This window comes from Schistocerca nitens, chromosome 1 (assembly GCF_023898315.1).
Source record: "Schistocerca nitens isolate TAMUIC-IGC-003100 chromosome 1, iqSchNite1.1, whole genome shotgun sequence".
In the NCBI taxonomy this organism is placed as follows: Eukaryota; Metazoa; Arthropoda; class Insecta; order Orthoptera; family Acrididae; genus Schistocerca; species Schistocerca nitens.
Genome location: NC_064614.1, coordinates 675,563,815 through 675,584,757, shown reverse-complemented (window position 1 = coordinate 675,584,757; position 20,943 = coordinate 675,563,815). Strand labels below are relative to the sequence as shown.

The following is a 20,943-nucleotide window of genomic DNA, read 5'->3' as shown; positions in this document are numbered from 1 at the left end:
TCAGCGATCTCGCCTCTACAGGCACTTCTGCACACGATATAATTTAGTTGAAAAGCATTTATTGCAGAACTGAGCTTCACAGTGAGCTCTTTTACAACTATCCTGATAGGCAAGAGAGTCAAGTATGTTGCAGCACGTCTATAGACATGCTAGAATCCAGGGCGTTAAAGACCACGTAAAAAACCGTGAATTGCTCTGTGGAGAGGAAGTCTCACGATCTGAGAGGCTTCGAGCGTGTGTGTACTTATTCTGTAACGCCTTGTGAAAATGTGTGTTACGGAATGCACGTTTGACTCGTGGTGGAAAAGAAGCAGACTATTTTAAAATTCGGAAGACAGCTACACTGATTTTCCGTTTCGGGGATACTCGTCAGAAAAGGATTTAGACATCTACTATTATCTGTAAAACAATAAAAGTACATAGAGTGTGCTTAAAAAATATAAAAAATTATCACGATTTACCAGTCCATAGAGCTGGAAGGATAGAGAACGGAAACAATCTCGGCACAGAAATAAACAATTTGGCCTCGGTGTGCAGACAGACTAGCTTTGGGATACATGAAATTAAGTCAGCTCTCTGTGGAAAACTCAAATCCTTCTATTTAGGTAACACAACGAAATTAACATGTGACGTTACTTCCGTTCTGAGACCAACTCCAATCAAAAGTGGAGGAATACTTGAATCGGCTATTTTTGAAATCTCGGAATACACGTAATGTAAACTCGTGAGAATAGAGCAAAACATGATCGCTGAAAAACAAGAAACTATTTGTAAACAATTTCCAATCTGAGGATTACTACATACGTACAAAAACGGGGGAAGTGTATAAGAAATTCAATTACTTATTAAACTTCCCTGTTGGCAAACTAAAAACTTGGTGTCTTACGGGACTTAAAATCAACATTTCATTATTGTCTTAAAGAGAAAAATCGTACTAATAGGATTTATTGATGCGTGTGTCTGCTTTATTTGAGAACAAAAATTAATAAATGTTTTCAGTACCAATAAACTGAGCCCAACTTATGCAAAAAAAAAAAATATTTCAACCCACAAAAAAATTTACTTTCCTCCTCTCTAGGAATCCATCCCTCTAGCTTTTTATGATTCCCATTTTCTTTATATCGATTGAAAGATTACTGAAGTTTTAACCTCCCCACAGAAATGAAAGATAATACTCAAATGTAAATGGACCTAGCACTAAGTGTAAGCTCCTCAGAGAAATTTTGAAACACAATAATTGAATCTTAACCAGAATAGAACCTAATGTAACGTCCCAGGAAATAAATTTAATGACAATGACAACTAAATAAAAATTAGCAATCTGACACAAGAATAAGTTCCTCACAAAAAAATGAAAGTCAATTCAGTGATAATAAAATCTCAGTCACAATGAAAATGCAAATAGACCGAAATGTCGATCTTTAGGCCCTGTTCACTAATTAAACTGAAATTCTTACCTTAGTAAAACTGCATCTGCTCTTATTTTTCGCCACAGCTTGGAGGAAATTCATTGCAAAATTTTTGAATTTAAGGGAAACTTTTCTTTAAGGAATAGCAAGGGAATATTTCTTTCATTAAAGGATTCTTTGTTAAAAAATTGCTTTGAAAACAAAATTATTATTGGGGCGATTCTTGCACAAATTAGTTACAGTTAATTTACATTATTAGCTGAGCGCAATGCTGCTTCATTACCTTATTTAAAAATAATATACCTCGTTCTGAATCATGACCAGAGTGCGATGTCGACGCCCGCCGACTGCTCACACACAACTCGACTCTCTCGCAACTAGACCACAACTACGTCATCTCGCACGCGGTACTACTCCCCAACTGCTAGCTCGCAACTGAACTGAACTCTCGCGCTACTGCCTCGCAACTGAACTGTCTCGTAACTCGACTGCAACAGAACTGCACTCTCGCGCGGTCAAGCGCAGACTAGGAACTCTGGTCAAAGATTTTATCATGCCTCACCATCGCTGCTACCGAGTACATACACGTTTCATAACCCTCCACTGGGGGGGCAAAAATTTGGCAGCGATGGTGAGTCATTTGGACTTGCCAAGCGCGGCAAAATTTTTTCTTAATTAAATTTACAATTACAGCAGATATGCACTGAAAAAATTCTTTAGCATTTTCAGAACAAATAAATAGAATGGCAAAAAATCATGTTGACAAAAGGTATACAGAATAAGTACAAATCATATTGAAAAATGAGAAAAATGCACAGGCACTAAAGTTCAGTAGAAGACATATTAACACGAGTGCACTTGCACTGAAAAACTTTTGAACATTTTCATAACAAATAAACGCAAAGGTAAAAATAACATTTTGACAACTGACATAAGTGTACATGCAGTGAAGTTGAGAATATATCAGCAAATCACAAACTGTATTAATAAACGGCAAAAATACACACGCACTGTATATGACTTTTTCATTTTACAAGAATTAGGGAAGGAATAGGAAGGATTGCGTCATGGTTGTAGCACTTAGGTTGCACGCAGCTGCACTGAAAGTCCATATCTTTCCACAGAAGTACAACACCAAGTGAGACAATTTGCAGTTCTTTTCCCACAAGTATTTTTCATCGTATTCAAGACACTGAAATGTCGTAATAATATTTCTTGTTATCATTTAGGCAGTACATCAGGTACACCAAACAGTGGGACCATAATAACGTCTTCATCGCTCACGGTGGTGGACAGCATGTCGTGTCAACACCACGCTCTTACAAGGCACACCAACGTAGAATTAGTGCAAAAACCAAATATAGTGCTCCATGATCATGAGGATGGACAAGACAAATGGATATTACAGTAATTCCAGGTAGTTAGGTCAGAAGGTGAAGGACATTAAGTAACAGACAAGTCTTGATTAGTAATTACGTTAGTAGTTTGCGGCATTCATAGCCTAGTTATTGAACATTTCTGTACCATGTATTTAGTATTACAGAATAATGTTCATAAAATTAAATTATTGGCATCATGGGTAATTGTATTACAATAAACAGCGGCAGTCTTTGGCCAGTTACTAAGCATATTTAGTATGACAGAATAATGTTCATCAGAAGTTTTCATTGAAAAGGAGAGTCAATTATTGGCCTAGCATTAACATAATACATTGAGTTATACAAATTATTGCCACTCATTGGCCAGTTACCAAAACATGAAAAGTCATCATTGAAAACAAGAGCTAATTTAGTTACATTAATTATCAGCACTCAGTGGCCAGTTACTAAACATGAAGTCATTATTGAAAACAAGAGCTAATTCATTTAGTTACATTAATTATTGGCACTCAGTGGCCAGTTACTAAAACATGAAGTCATTATTGAAAACAAGAGCTAATTTAGTTACATTAATTATCGGCACTCAGTGGCCAGTTACTAAAACATGAAGTCATTATTGAAAACAAGAGCTAATTCATTTAGTTACATTAATTATTGGCACTCAGTGGCCAGTTACTAAAACATGAAGTCATTATTGAAAACAAGAGCTAATTCATTTAGTTACATTAATTATTGGCACTCAGTGGCCAGTTACTAAAATATGAAAAGTCATTATTGAAAACAGGAGCTAATTAATGTCATAATTAATAACATAATTCATTTAGTGACACTAATTATTGGCACTCATTCGCCAGTTACCGAACATGAAAGGTCATAAATCATTTAGTTATATTAATTATTGGCACTCAGTGGCCAACAAGTATTGAATAGTATAAAACATTGTTCATCATTCAGTATTATTCAGATCATTAAGAAGTCATTATTAAAAATCAGTTAATTACAATCATAGCATTAATAATCATGGGCATTATAAGCAGTCTCATTACAATAAACAGTGGCAGTTATTAGCCGGTTACAAAGCATTATTTTTGTTTGTATCATTAAGGAGTCTTTAATGAAGTGACATACTATTCAGAGCTGATCAGTAATATTCAGAATTTTCTGAAAGGTCATAAATAATTTAGTTATATTAATTATTGGCACTCAGTGGCCAACAAGTATTGAATAGTATAAAACATTGTTCATCATTCAGTATTATTCAGATCATTAAGAAGTCATTATTAAAAATCAGTTAATTACAATCATAGCATTAATAATCATGGGCATTATAAGCAGTCTCATTACAATAAACAGTGGCAGTTATTAGCCGGTTACAAAGCATTATTTTTGTTTGTATCATTAAGGAGTCTTTAATGAAGTGACATACTATTCAGAGCTGATCAGTAATATTCAGAATTTTCTGAAAGGTCATAAATAATTTAGTTATATTAATTATTGGCACTCAGTGGCCAACAAGTATTGAATAGTATAAAACATTGTTCATCATTCAGTATTATTCAGATCATTAAGAAGTCATTATTAAAAATCAGTTAATTACAATCATAGCATTAATAATCATGGGCATTATAAGCAGTCTCATTACAATAAACAGTGGCAGTTATTAGCCGGTTACAAAGCATTATTTTTGTTTGTATCATTAAGGAGTCTTTAATGAAGTGACATACTATTCAGAGCTGATCAGTAATATTCAGAATTTTCTGAAAGGTCATAAATAATTTAGTTATATTAATTATTGGCACTCAGTGGCCAACAAGTATTGAATAGTATAAAACATTGTTCATCATTCAGTATTATTCAGATCATTAAGAAGTCATTATTAAAAATCAGTTAATTACAATCATAGCATTAATAATCATGGGCATTATAAGCAGTCTCATTACAATAAACAGTGGCAGTTATTAGCCAGTTACAAAGCATTATTTTTGTTTGTATCATTAAGGAGTCTTTAATGAAGTGACATACTATTCAGAGCTGATCAGTAATATTCAGAATTTTCTGAAACTGGTATCATTATTTGGGACTGGTAATACATTTTGTTTTTGTGCTAGCAATGCATTGCGTTGGGTAATTATAAGAGAAAGCAAGAAGAAAAAAAGAAAAAAATGGCTTCTAGGTTGTTCCTGTAAATGAAAAATGTGTAACGTCATTCGTCATGAGTCAGCTGTAGCAAGGTTGTGACACAAGGCAGTATATGTGATCACATTTGTAAATTATAGACACAAATGGGTAAAAAATAAAATTGCAAGTACTAGAACAGGTATAATAAGTAACAAGTTTAGTAACTATCATGAAAGGCTTCTCCTGGAAAAAATACAAAATGAATTGTTGAGCTGAAAGAAGAAACGCAGACTATGCTGAAAAGTAGTGAACTTCGAATTAACAGGTGGTGAAATGTGTATAAAAATGTGTTCCATAGCTGTCCTTTCCAAAACCTTCAGTCATCCTACTATGCAATGTAACACCTGCTGTCAAAGCAAACTGCAACAAATACTTAAATAACTACATAGCATAAATACATAAACTTCAACATCATCCTCATCTGTAAAGAAAAAACTTCATTATCCATCACTTCATTATCCATATTATCATAACTTCATTACTATCATCACCTGTAAAGAAAAAACTTCATTATTCATATTAGTATATTCTTCATCATTACTCTTCATCAGCATTCATTATCATCTGCAAAAAAATCACTTCATTATACAACTATTCCTTATCTCTAGCATATTTCATCACTTAAAACTAAGATGTGTAGTTCTGTCTGACAGCCTGCATCAATCGCCTTGTATTCTGAAAGAAAAAATTAGTTAAGACTGCTATTCTACGATGTGTATAGTATATTCTTGTTAATGCTTGTTAATTCTGATCCATTTACTCTTCCTCATAAGGTGTTTGTATCTTCTCTCGTCTATTCCGTAGTTGAAATTCCCATTTTTGTTTAATTTATTTCTTTTACGCATCATTTCTTTCTGAAATTGATGAACAAGGATTAATCTCTTGCATTTAAATCATATACCCACTAAATAATGACTGGTTAATGGTGACACAATTAAGCATACAGCATAACATGACAGAAAACGTAATATGTCAAATCCGTAGACAGTGTTCAAAGGCAAAAATGTACAGAGAATATCGCAATGCAGCAGCAAAAAAGAAAGATGTAAAACAGTCACGATGTTGAGAAATCATAGGGCAAAAAATGTCAAAGTCAACTGGCGTTTGCTATATCTTATCTATTTCACAGTGCATACAAACAAAACATGAAAACAATCGTACATAAAAAAGACAAAATTTGACGTTCGTTGTGTTCAGCTTGCATGTAGTGTAGTTAATACAGGCGAGAATTAAAGACTTTAATGGAGAGAGAATTTGATAAAATTAATACGTCATTACATAGAATTGCATAATTATTCATAAAATGCTTAAGTTCATCTGGAAAATATGCACGGTCTGATGTGTAACGACAAGAAGAGCGACCTGCTAACCTTACCTTGCCGGGCACTTGCCAAGAAAAAATACGATAGTCATCAATAATTAGTCACATAAATATAATTGCATAAGTGGTCATAAAATGTGTAAGTTCATCTGGAAAATATGCACGGTCTGATGTGTAACGACAAGAAGAGCGACCTGCTAACCTTACCTTGCCGGGCACTTGCCAAGAAAAAAGTACGATAGTCATCAATAATTAGTCACGTGAATATAATTGCAGAAATGATCATAAAAATTAGTAAATACCATTACAGTGTGATAAATCGTAAAGTATGTTCACTCAAAAAAGGGTTTTATGTTGGATAAGTGGTGGTTTCCTTTCGATTTTCTGGTTCTCAGAGTTTCGACGTGTACTACATTGGGGTGAGGAATACTGCGAATCCGATATGGACCTGCGTACAGAAATTCAAATTTACTGCACCTACCTTTTAATTTGCTGGATAAATAGTGTGTACGTACTAATATCTTCTGTCCAATGTGAAAGTCTCGGCTTGTACAAACCTGTTTTTGCTGTCTTCTCCGGCGCTCTGCGGCACGTTTGATGTTGTTCAGCGCAATGTCAATTATTTCGTGGTGTCTTAGTCGACCTGATCTAGGAAAGTTTACTAATTCTTTAATTTTGTTTGGTGGTTCAACGTTTTTCAGTATAACAGACGGAGATAGCATAGTGGATTCATTTGGAATGGAATTAATTACATCTTGGAATGAGAATATGTGTGTGTCCCAATCAATATGTCTTTTGTGGCAGTATATTCTACACAGTTTACCAATTTCTTTCATTATTCGTTCACAGGGGTTCGAAGAAGCATAGTACTTGGATATATAGATCGGAGAAATGTTTCTAGCTCGTAACATGCGTGTCCATATAGCAGATCGAAATTGTGATCCATTGTCAGAAATTACTTTCATCACATGTCCTACATGAAATAGAAAATGTTTTACAAATGTTTTCGAAACAGTTTTAGCAGTAGCTTTGCGTAACGGAGTGAAAGTAACAAATTTTGAAGTGAGTTCAACAGCGACAAAAATGTAGCAATAACCTCTATTAGTTCTCGGAATTGAACCAAAAATGTCTACTGCGGACATATGTCTTAATTTAACAGGTATAATGGGATATAATGGAGGAATATGTGAAGTGGTGTCTGACTTAACTTTCTGGCAAATTTTACATGACGCTAAAACACGTCGTATACGTTTCTCCATATTGGTAAAATAACAGTTCTGTCTCAGTATAAGAAAACATTTTCTTGCTCCGTAATGTGCGTAGCTTAAATGCGTGTACCAGATTAATTTGTTAACTAGTTCCTCAGGAATGCATAATAACCAATTGTTGCTGTCTGGATGAGACCGGCGAAACATAATATCATTGCGTACAGTGTAGTGGTTCCTAATCGTAACATTATTCTTATCTTGCCAGAGGTGTTTAATTTCTTTCCACACATTGTCTTTACGTTGCTCTTGTGCTATGTCCTGTAATGACGATGAAATAAAATTTTCAAATGCAACTTGCTGAATGTACATGACACTGAAATTTGCTTTGCAGGAGTTGGTTACTACGTCTTGCTGATTGTTGCTGAGAGAACGGGATAGTGCGTCTGCTATAACATTTTGTGTGCCGGGAATGTGAACAATCGTAAAATTAAATTCCTGTAAATAAAGTTTCCATGTACTTAATCTATCGTGAGTAAATTTAGCTGAAAGTAAAAATTGTATAGCTCTATGATCCATGTACACGGTGGTATGTCTGCCATAAAGAAAGTGCCTAAATCTCGTAAAAGCCCATACAACACATAACGTTTCCAGTTCTGTAACAGAATAATTTCGTTCAGCAGGTGACAAAATGCGGCTTGCAAATGCGATGTTTTTGATTACTGTAGAGCCATCTTCTTCAATTTCCTGAAAAATGTGTACGCCTAAAGCGGTGTTAGAACTGTCGGTGGCAATGGAAAAATTTCTGGTAAGATCTGGGTACGATAAAAGTGGAGCATTCAACAAAGCATGTTTCAGGTTCACGAATTCAGAATGTGCTTGCTTATCCCATGACCAAATAGTGTTTTAACCTGTTAATTGACATAATCTAGGTGTGTCTAAAGCAGAGTGATGAATAAATTTGCGAAAAAAAGTTAATTAAGCCCAAAAAGCTACGTAATTGTTTCTTCGTCGTAGGAACAGTAATGTCACGTAGAGCTTGAAGTTTTTCCGGATCAGGCGCAATGCCTTCTGCTGAAATTACGTGTCCAAGAAATTTTATGGAAGTTTTGCCAAAGTGCGATTTACTGAGATTGACTGTGAGTCCTTGTGCATGAAAAGTTTGCAACAGTCGTTCTAAAATCAGATTGTGCTCACACCAGTTAGCTTCTGCGATAAGAATGTCGTCTACGTACGTCGTAATTCTGTCTTTAAGTTCTGTCGGAAGTATTGTGTTCAAACCGCGAATAAAAGCTGCAGAAGAAATAGTTAAGCCGAACGGTAATTTGCAAAATTGATAACAGTCACCAAAACAGAGAAATGCTGTGTACTTTCTGCAGTTCGGATGGAGCTGAATTTGCCAAAATCCCGATTTTAAATCTAATGTGGAATAAATAGCTGTACCGTGAAATTTTTGTAGAAGTTCTTCTAGTGTCTGTGGTCGATCGGTTTCATTAATAATTATGTCATTAATGTGACGTGAATCAAGTAAAAGGCGAAGTGAGCCATCTTTTTTCTTAACAATATGTAGCGGGTTTATGTACGGACTAACTGCTGGTTCTATAATTCCTTGGTCGAGCATATCCTGCAATTCTTTTTTAACTTGTTCTCTATGAATATACGGAATAGGATAATGCTTAGCTTTAAATGTGTCGTGCTGTTTGACTTGAAATTCATACATAAATCCGGACATAGTACCAGGAATATTGTCGAAAACTGGAGCTTGCTGTAAAAGAATTTTATGTAGTTGCGTGCGTTCGTCGTCTGTATTTGCACTGCTTTGTTTAACTTTATCGGAAATCATCTGCATTACGTCGTAGTCAGCTTCGTCTGGAGTGTTATAGTTATGTGCGTACGTATCCGTGAACAATGTGGAATTACAGTCTATGTTACGTGTTGCGGAAATGACCTCTGTGCGATTAATTGTTTGTTCTTCCGCAGATAAGGAATGCTGCAATTCTAAAGCTAATTGTACATTTTCGTCCTTCAACATTAAATAAGAATTTTGAAAATCGACCACTGCGTCGTGTTGTATGAGAAAATTAGTACCTAAAATTACGTATGTTGTCAATAAAGGAACAATCCAAAAATTTGAGTGAAAAGTATGACCTCCAATACAAAATGATAAATGTGTCTGTAATTTAACGTCTACTCCTTTACTCGATACTGCTCCTTTCACTTTCGTTTTGCCTAATGGTAATGTGGGATAAGTATTCTCTTTATTGCACTCGTTGAAAGTCTCCTCATTTATAACTGACATAGGTGATCCGGAATCGATTACTGCTGAAAATTTCGATGAACCAATTTTAATTTCGATCACAGGATGTGAAACAGTTTTCTGAATAACTGGTCTTTCCTGTAAAAGAGTGTCTCTGATGTCGTCAAAAGTAATTACATTTTCGTGAACAACATTCTGCGTGTCTAAAGTAGTGCTCGTGTTACTGGAAGAAGCGACCTGTACAGTATCTAGTCAGATTCTATCTGACGTGTTATTGTTATCAGGAGGATGCTGTGGCATTTCTACTATTTGAACTGTTCTATTACTTCTTCCAGACGTGTTACGCTCTGGATGATACCTACTGTCGGGTTTACTCATGAGAATACGCTGTTGCTGATCATTTTGTTGCTGGTAGGACCGACTGTTATTAAACGTACGCTGATAATTGTGCTCATCATTTTTACGTCTATCGTGATAGTCATTCCTATACGGTGCATTGCGATAGGAATTGAAATACTGTGTTTTCTGTACGTAGTTGTTCCTTTGCTCCCGTGCGTTACTATTTGTTGTATCAGGGACTATACGTGCACGCGGCGAAACATTAAAGCCTGGTTGACCTTGTGCATTCCATTGTTGGTTATGTATTCCAACCGGCTGACTTTCATGCTGTTGTGGTGGAAAACGTGTATTGTTACCAAAATGTGATTCCTGTTGCTCAAAATTTTGACGATATTGATAATTAGAATTTTGTCTGTTATTAAAGTTTTGGTGGTTATCATTCCTAAAGCGTCTGTTACTTTTACTATTAAAATTACGTGGCTGATCATAATTGCTGTACGTCTGTTGGCCTTGGTTGTTATATGAAAAATTATTGTTTACGAAAGAATAATCTGATTGCTGAACTTCTAAAAGCTGCAACAGATCCCTAAATGCTGAAATGTTTTCTTTTTGCTGACCCGTTAAAAGTGACACTCTTAATGACCGCGGTAATTTAGAGATACATAATTGAATGAGTGCAGATTCACTATATGGTTCACTTAAGTACTGGTTTTGTTGGACCATATGCTCAAAAAATTGCGTGACACTGGGAAAATTTGTGTTCTCATAATTTGGCAAACTAATTAGCTGATCTTTAATTCCGCGCTGTGTCGTCTTCGACCAGAACGCTGACAGAAAGGCATTCTGAAACTCTTCTACTGAATAACATTGTCTCGCTATCGGCCTCATACGAGTTGCCGGTTCGCCTTCCAAAAAACTGCAAATAAATTCAAGTTTATGCGTAACGGGCCAAGTCGGTGGAAAAGCAAAGCTAAATTGTTGTATCCAGTCTAGCGGATGAATCTGTGTTCTGTCATTTCTAAACACTTTAAACTTTCTCACTGACAGAAAATGTTTGTAATCGAAATTATCGTCTCTGTGTGATGGAACAGGTTCAAGATTGTAAGAGAATCTGTTGAACTGTGGTTGTTCGGAATCTAAGTCCCGTACTCTCTGTAGATTACCCAAATTATACGCGTTGCGCGAGTCTGACAAATGTTCGCAAAGTGGCGTCTGCTGTGATGTGTTATTAATTGAAATACTTTTCATCTCTGTTACTTCTTGTTGTAGACTTGACAACTTTCTACGCAACGTGTTATTAGACGAATCGATCTCATTAATTGTCTGCTGTAAATTTTGAAATTCAGGTGTTTGATTAAATGAAACCGGTGAAATATCGTCTGATTTATTGTCATTAGTACCTTCGATAACATCAATACGACTGGCCAATTCATCACACTTTTCAGTCAGTATTTTAACCTGATCATCGGTTTTAGAATCGGAGGCACTAATCTGTTTTTGCAACTCACGTGTAGTTTCGTTCAGTTTTTTAACGTCAGCTTGAATTACATCGGAATCCTGTGTTAGTTCTAATTGTTCAAGTCTATCGGTCACTGTTTCAAAATCTGTTGTGTATGTGTCTGTTTTTGATTTAAGGTCAGAAATTTCGTCACGTAATTCTGTGTTCGACTGTTTGACGGAATTAATTTCGTCGGACACTGTGGCAATATTATTGTCTACATATGTTTTTGCCTTTGCAAACATTTTACGTTTGTCTTCCTGTCTCTGAGCAGTGATTGTTTCCATTATCTGACGTTTTACTTTATTTTGATCCTGAATAAATTTGCGGAAACGCGTATCACTGTTTTGTATGTGAAGACTAAGACGTTCGTTAATTTGAGTGTTCTGTTGCTCGAATTTCGCGTCAATCTTTTCATCCATTGTGCGCGAAAGTTCTGCTGTCATTGTTTTAAACTCGTCGCGTAATTGTGTAGCCTTTTCAGAGCACTGTTTAGCGACTGTACTAATTTCCGCTCTAAGTGTTTCTGTTGTAGCTGTTTGCATTTCCCTTAATTCTTGAGCAACAGATCTAATTTTTTCGCTATTTTTCTTTGAACAAGCCTCAATTTCCACGCGTAACTGTTCCTTAGTATCATGACACTGTGCGGCAACGGCTCTAATTTGTTCACTAAGCTGTCTGGAATAGTTGTCTAATTTTTCATTAAAGTGTTTGTTCTGTTCACTAAGTTGTTGTTTGAGCTCTTCGTTATTTTCATTAAGTTGTCTGAAATTTTCTTTAAATTGTTTGTTATCTTCACTCTGTTGTCTGACCTGTTCACTAAGTTTGTCTTGTTTTTCATTAAACTGTTTATTACTTTCATTAAGGTTGTCTAATTTTTTACTCTGTTGTTTGGACTCTTTCTTATTTTGTAGCAATATTGCCATAATTTGACCCAATGTAACATTATCTACTCCATTCACTGTGCTGTTTAATGGTGGATCTGGAATTGTCTCGCTTTCTGCAACCATTTGGTTATTCTGAGATTTACACAAAGGTTTGCCAGTCGAATTTACATTGTCAGTCACTATTTCGGAATTAAATGGATCCGTCGTACTTTCAGTACAGTGTCCATTTTCATTAGAAAAATTTCTCTGCACGTTACTTGAATTTTCCAAACCGGGTGTATTAAGCAGGGCAGCGCTCATTACAATAGAACGCCCCGCGTCATCAATTGTCGTCAAATTAATAGAGGAGACAATTGAGTTCGTTTGTTCAACATTAAGATAATAATCATCATTAGAGGTTGGAACGCACTGATTGTCGGTGAACGCAGGATTGTCATCATTTCACTGCGTGTCACAATTACTATCGGTCACGTTGTTTAAGTCGGTAATTTCATTCAAAATACCTCGCGATACACTATTCACAGTCTTTCGCGGCATTTTTACTATAGTCACAATTATTCAAAAGAGAAATAAGCACAATACAAAAACAACAAACACAAATACAACAGAGCAACGAATTGCCGATAATCTGAGGAAAGAAAGTCACAAAATTAGTGAAAGCGTTGCGCCAAATTCTAATTATATTTAAGCAAATAAGAGCAGATATCTGGCTACGTTTCAGAAGATTCTCAACGAAATACGATCCTGGACCGGGTGTCGCCAAGTGTAACCTCCCCACAAAAATGAAAGATAATACTCAAATGTAAATGGACCTAGCACTAAGTGTAAGCTCCCCAGAGAAATTTTGAAACACAATAATTGAGTGTTAACCAGAATAGAACCTAATGTAACGTCCCAGGAAATAAATTTAATGACAATGACAATTAAATAAAAATTAGCAATCTGACCCAAGAATAAGTTCCTCACAAAAAAATGAAAGTCAATTCAGTGATAATAAAATCTCAGTCACAATGAAAATGCAAATAGACCGAAATGTCGATCTTTAGGCCCTGTTCACTAATTAAACTGAAATTCTTACCTTAGTAAAACTGCATCTGCTCTTATTTTTCGCCACAGCTTGGAGGAAATTCATTGCAAAATTTTTGAATTTAAGGGAAACTTTTCTTTAAGGAATAGCAAGGGAATATTTCTTTCATTAAAGGATTCTTTGTTAAAAAATTGCTTTGAAATCAAAATTATTATTGGGGCGATTCTTGCACAAATTAGTTACAGTTAATTTACATTATTAGCTGAGCGCAATGCTGCTTCATTACCTTATTTAAAAATAATATACCTCGTCCTGAATCATGACCAGAGTGCGATGTCGACGCCCGCCGACTGCTCACACACAACTCAACTCTCTCGCAACTAGACCACAACTACGTCATCTCGCACGCGGTACTACTCCCCAACTGCTAGCTCGCAACTGAACTGAACTCTCGCGTTACTGCCTCGCAACTGAACTGTCTCGTAACTCGACTGCAACAGAACTGCACTCTCGCGCGGTCAAGCGCAGACTAGGAACTCTGGTCAAAGATTTTATCATGCCTCACCATCGCTGCTACCGAGTACATACACGTTTCAAAGTATATTCTTTTTCTGACATCGTAGTGGTGCTTGTATCACACTCGAGAAGTCTGAATGTGTGACGTATAAGAGCATTAATCCACTGGTTGGCTGTAACTACACCAAAAGTATCAATAGTATGAGCAAAATGATTATATAGATATACTTGATAACTTCTCAACTCGAGCCACTGCGTTACGTGAGTTTCCTTGAATAATGGAAACCCTTTATTACAGGGTAATAAAACGAACCGATTAATTTATTAGGAATATATCATCGACAAACATGATTCAATTACACGAGGCGTTGGCTGGAAACGAAATGAATCACCTCCGAAAACCAACTAGCGACCACGTATTGTTAATCACTTGATAAATAAATTTACTGAAGTTCTTTCAATTACAATTGGCATGAATCTGTGGTTTTCTCCACAAATTTCTGAGAATTGGCCGAAAAGTAGTCCAGGTCGGTTTATTGTGAATGTTCCTTGATTTAGTCGGCCTGGTGTGGCATCAGTTTTAACTCCTAGAGCAGGTGCTGCTCATGACTGAAGAGAACCAAGAGCTATAAACTATGGTCTATAAGGTACCTAACTAATCGCTAGATATTGCAGTCTCCTTAAACGATTTCTCGTATTTCAACTATTATGGCCACGGTAGATGGAGTTGAGAATGTAGATTATTTTCCTATTGACATCCCTTTCTAAATGTTAGCGAAACAAAGAGCTAGGGAATTATTTATAAATATGAATAAATGACTAAAGCATAAGGAGTGTTACGAAATTTTTACACGATTAAACACAAACAGTCGAATACGCCACTCAGGATCTCAAAATATAGAAATATATTCAATGAAATTCAAGAAGGATGACGTTGTGATGTATGGAAATTAGAAATAGACCAAACATGGATTATAGAAACAACAGCCGGCCGCTGTGGCCGAGCGGTTCTAGGCGGTTCAGTCCGGAACCGCGCAACCGCTACGGTCGCAGGTACGAATCCTGCCTCGGGTATGGGTGTGTGTGATGTCCTTAGGTTAGTTAGGTTTAAGTAGTTCTAAGTTCTAGGGGACTGATGACCTCAGATGTTAAGTCCCATAGTGCTCAGAGCCATTTCTGATTATAGAAACAACAAGCTAGACTGAAGTCATTATCTTAGTTCAGCTGCAAATGAAATGCGAGTAACCATCTAAAAATAAAACATAAAATTCTCTCTTCAGTATATTCACTGGACATTTGCTACTAAGTTTCTGAATCATATTTGGGGAAAATCGACTTTCTGAATACAATGGAGTCTTCTTATACCTAATGTTATTGTTAGAACCCTCTAAAGAGTCCTTTTTTAAAAAAATATGGGTACTTTAGTAATTTTTAACTACTTAAACTAATTTCATTATCGGCACGGTGTATTTCCCTAAGAAACATTGTACTAACGTTAATACTGAAACTAAAGCAATGTTGCTTTCATAATTTTCTGAAATCTTAGGTGCAAGATAACACTGATAAATATTGTCTCATCGCTGAAATACTTACACAATGCAGTTATTAGCAACCAATACATTTCAAAGCATTTTCTTTGTAATCTATCTCGCAACACGTATCGGGAGAGCATTAGGTACTAATCAAAACATCTGGCATGATTACAGGGATCAAACATGGGGTTGTATGCAAGATTACAATTGCGCATGTAGGCTTTCAGAACTTTTTACAATTCACTACATTTGAAGACTGGATTAATAACGCTGTACTGCTGTACTTTTGCTTCCTTGGTTAGCGTATTTTTCTGAATTCATAATAATATTATTTTTGTTTATAGTATAACTGATACTGACGTTTTCATATTGTAATATTGTGTCAATGTTTATCTTTATTTTAATGAAACTCATTTTTTTATTTCCTTTCGTATCTGACGGATTTCCTGTTGTAGAATTTCTGCAATATGATCCTTGTTATGTGATAGTTAAAACACTTTACAGATATAAATTTTGGGTTTTCCCCGTCATTAAAAGGGAAGATACATGTCCGTGCGTCGAAAAATGCTATGGATTTATAACCTTGGAGTAACCAAGATTTAATTTCCTAGAAAATCACCTTTCGCAAGAAGTGAACCGGGCCGGCTGCTGCCGTTTCTCGGTACCGCAGCTGTTGCCAGTTCCTGTTAGCAGAGAGCGAACAGACTCCCACCTGTCTCTCTGTTTGACGTGCGATTACTCAGAGCACCTCGGCGACGCATTTTCGCCATTAATCGCGCATTTGCTGCCGTGGTTAATATTTGGCCGGTAGTAGTTCATCACCTATAAATATCCACGGCATCCAGGTGTCGGCATATGGTGGCCAAGTAAGTAGAGGAGGATACAGAATTCCGACGTCACTTTGCAACGGTCCGCCTGGTGTAAGTCGCTCTCTTTTTCTATACGACAAACGCAGAAACTGAAAAACAAGTATCATGTTTCAGTAAACTGCATGTATTCCGCAGTTCGAAAGATAACATCCCTTCCAGAGCCCATGTTGCAGAACAAGTATAGTAGCACTGATCAACCATTAAACTTGCAGTAGGAGAAGTATGTATGATGAATCTTGGGCGTTACTGTTTTGATATTCAAATTTGCGAAATTTTAGTCAATGTGTAATTTGTACTTTTTTATAATGGATAAGACTGCGGATTTAATAAACATAAAACGGCATATGTGACTGAAAAAGTTTACATGACAGCAACTGAATGAATGTTGCTCTTGTTCACGATTAAATTCCACCGAAATGTGGTACATAACTTTCATGATCGAAGAAGAAAGCTTAATTGACTGTTTATTATAGATACTAAACAAAGAGGTATGTAGTCTCCAAAAATTCCTTGGGAGGTTGTTTAATAGTTTCTTGTTAATACAATAGCATAATAATTCCTGCCCCTCTCATAGTGTTGTAGATCTTTGGTATCATTCTTCGTGAACAAAGTCGTTAGTTAATGTAAACTTCTCCGAAGTCTAACTCGAGGTGAAAGCTTTCCATTTCATACGTGAAAGCCATCAACAATCTATTATTCTCACCTAACAACTGCTTTTTAATTCGCAAAGATCAGTCAAGCATCCAAAGGAAAGAAAAAATAAGGGGTTTAAGTGATTTTGGAAAATCACGGAAAACGCATTCATAATGACAGGACGTGGTGGAGCCCTCTCCTCTCGAATGCGAGTCCACTGTACTACTTCGTGATGTACTTACGGTTTGCACATTTAACAAAGTTCTCTGTTTTCAACAAAATTAGCACTGAGCAAGGATGAAAAATAATATTGCCAATTGTGATTTGTTTAAGACATACATATTCCTCAAAACGTCACTTCCATGACATTAGCAATTTCTAATTCATAATTTTGGACTGCGAAGTAACTTCTTCTTAGATGAGGCCCAGGCTGAAGCAAGCTGTAAATGGTGGTCAGAAACACATACAGGAGATGGAAATGGAAGAAGCGTTTCCTGTATACTGTACTTTCCAGAAATGATATTGGTTGCTTAACTCGAACGTAATTGAACAAAGGTTGTGCAGGAGGATGAGGCGCACAGAAAATAAGTAATTCGTATCTTTAAATAATTTATTTAATGATGGATTTGTGTCATCTGTCTGCTTTTCGTAAACCTGAGCCAGGCTCACTTCTCTGTCCTGGTTATGAAGTGGCGTATCTGCTACTTTCCCCTTCTATTTCTTTGTAATGTTTCTGTAGATAGTGATGTGTATGGGTGATGGTTCGTTTTGACGCCGTAGTACTACTCATGCATTCTTAGAGGTGATTGTTAACGGCCTCTCACACCGTCACTGCCACCTGGAACGGTTCTCTCATGTAAATGTTCTTGTCAAAGGTCGAGTAATTCGATGGAATTGTTAGTTTTAATACCTCTATTAGCTATTTTATCTCTTTAAATAATTATTATGGGTGTGAATAGTTTCAGCATTAACTATATCTCACCTAAAAACATTTTTATCCCTGCTTATTTTAAAGGACTAATTTCATCATTTGCTATATTTTCCCGATTGTTAAAAATTTGTGTGGTCAGAAAGAATTATTCTGCTATTAACTGTTTCTTGTTTGCTTTAAAGTTTGATGTCGTGAGTTAGTTTAAAAAATTACTTTCATTCATATCAAAATTTTATATGATCTGTTAAGATGATGTCTGATTTCGTAATGGGCCATTGGCTATGGTGGTAATCACGCCCCTAAACTTACCCATGCGGTCTAGTAATTGCTTCAAATAGCCTGTCTTTTGGGCAGCTGATAGTTGCAACAGATTCTGAACAGATTGCAACCGTTGTGTGTTTCTTGTAACGTCTATGATATGAAATTTGTGGTCGATCTAACTGTATTATTATACTGATAAAAGCTCTGACAAAATTTTGATACCTATCCCTGATGTCGAATTGCCTTTCTGCTTTTTGTAAATCACATCTGTGAAACTTAATCAAGATTTTACTGGGCCAGCAAGTTACCACTCTTCCCACCGTCTACCTTGAGCTTCGCTGTTAGGTCCATACCGTGTTAGTCCCAAACAAAACTCAGCTTCACTTTAGCGTAAGATTTTTGGGTCTTGGCGGTTTGCGGCTACAATAATTTGTATCGGTGTCATAGTGATGCAGCCAGTAGTCGTCTTCTATGAATAAACGATTAATGTAGTCATCTGAAGTAAGTCAGTTGACATGAGTCAGCTGAAATAACTTCGCTACTACATTGATTCGGCAGGATTTTTGGATGGGTATAAACAGCTGAGGAACCCACGCTAATACTCAAATTCAAACTGTCGTGCAAGATAGGATTCCCTATTTTTCAGAAGATACGTCATTTCGTTTTATGTCATTCAGAATTGTTGGACCATACTGGAAGCGTCTGCGCCACCTAGCCGCTGACATACGACAATGCATTGTTGCCCTTCGCTTGCATTAGCTCAGAATGGATTTTTGCGGCGTGTTTTCACATCGAATGAAGAAAACAGATTACCACATGATATGCCACTTTTTCATCAAGATCTGCAATTTTGTCTTCTCTATCAGCACACTACGTTAATATGGCGTGAGAATTTCCATGTATGCCACGACTCCAGACCTTTACCTGCAAATAAAGAAACATTTAATTACGTAACTTATTTTCTCTAGGTGACATGTGAAACTTAATGACTGCCTCTCATATACCTTGCAAATCAATGTGTAGTACATGGCGGAGGATGCTTCGCATTGTACTACTAGGTTAGTTTCCGGTCTATTGACATGTGGATTGCGAAAAGATGATTCCTTCAACGCCTTTGTGTGCGTTGTGGTTAATATGAAAAAATTAATGCGGTTCTTACAGCAGCAATAAGTAGGAATTTGTACTATATTCCTAGATTCCTCACTTAATATTGTTACTTGAAACTATACTAGTAGGCTTCACTAGTAGTTGGCATCTAACTACCAACATTTACCATTTCAGCTGTTTTAGCATCACAATGACGCTTTCGTGTTCATTAAAATAAACTTCGACGATACTGTCCTTCTATGCATACTCAGTATCCCCTGTCACTCCCCGCTGATACCGGGCGAGGTGGCGCAGTGGTTAGCACACTGGACTCGCATTCGGGAGGACGACGGTTCAATCCCGTCTCCGGCCATCCTGATTTAGGTTTTCCGTGATTTCCCTAAATCGCTTCAGGCAAATGCCGGGATGGTTCCTTTGAAACGGCACGGCCGATTTCCTTCCCAATCCTTCCCTCACCCGAGCTTGCGCTCCGTCTCTAATGACCTCGTTGTCGACGGGACGTTCAACACTAATCTCCCCTCCCTCCCCCTCCCCGCTGATACAGATACCACGCAATCTTAACTATTAGATTGGGTCGTATGATTATTTTGTGAAGAATCTCCCCTGCAGACTCACTGCGTTTTGGAAATGGCTTAAAAACTGTGTCGATCGTAATAAGATGTTTTTTAAAATGGTTATCAGTGCGGTTTAGAATGTGGTCATCTTCAGACCATTTATACTGAAATGTGAACAGAGAACGAATTTATATGGATGTCCAGTAATAGTAGTAACACATAAAATATTTTACCCTTGTATACCCTTCTTTGCAACCTGATCTTCCTCATTCCCCAGTGCTCTTAGGCGATATAGCGTCCGTAAATTTCCTTTTCCCAGAACTCGTTATACCAGAAAACATCTATTTCGTACTCCTATAAATTCTTCTTTTATCTGGCGCCATCGTTATTTTTATTAATGTCACAATTATTGTCATTATTATAATTGTTAGCTTATTATTATTCTTACTGTTATCACTATTAGCGGTTGTAGCTACAGTAGTACAAGTAATCCCAGTACTGACAATGTTAGTTCATATTCTAATTTACTCACACTACCAATGCAGACATTCAATCATTTTAATACTAAGTACCATACGAAATCTGTTAATTTCTTAGGTAACTATAATGTAATATGTACTGTATGGGGGAAACCGTGGTACGACGTAAGAAGGGCCTGATGATCAAAGTCAGACCAGGTTAAATTAAATAAAATAAAAATAAAAAAATGATACGTAACAAAAATTAAAATAAGAAATTATACCTATGATGGTAAGCCGTGGCGGTAAAGAGAGCAAGTGTTATGACTTCACGAACTTTAACTGCTAAAGACAGCAGAGTAGTTGTTGCTTAAATAAGCAATGTTCGGTACACTGCATAACGAATTACGTCAGTGATAGCATATCAGGAATAAAGGACATGAAACAGCTGTAACAATAGGGTATATACAGAACCGTTACACGAAAGCTAATAACAAATGAAGAAATATGTACGTCATATCATATAAAATAACTGCTGTCAACGGCATTTCTTAAATATATGATAAAAATATATGTAAAATA

The 20,943-nt window shown here is 36.4% G+C and overlaps 1 non-coding gene across 1 annotated transcript; it reads left to right on the top strand.

Annotated features, from left to right (window-relative positions):
- The first annotated feature begins 19,628 nt into the window (after window positions 1-19,628).
- Trnaa-cgc (transfer RNA alanine (anticodon CGC)) lies at window positions 19,629-19,701 on the top strand. Its single transcript has one exon. It is a non-coding gene; the product is annotated as a tRNA-Ala (tRNA).
- The last annotated feature ends 1,242 nt before the right edge of the window (window positions 19,702-20,943 follow it).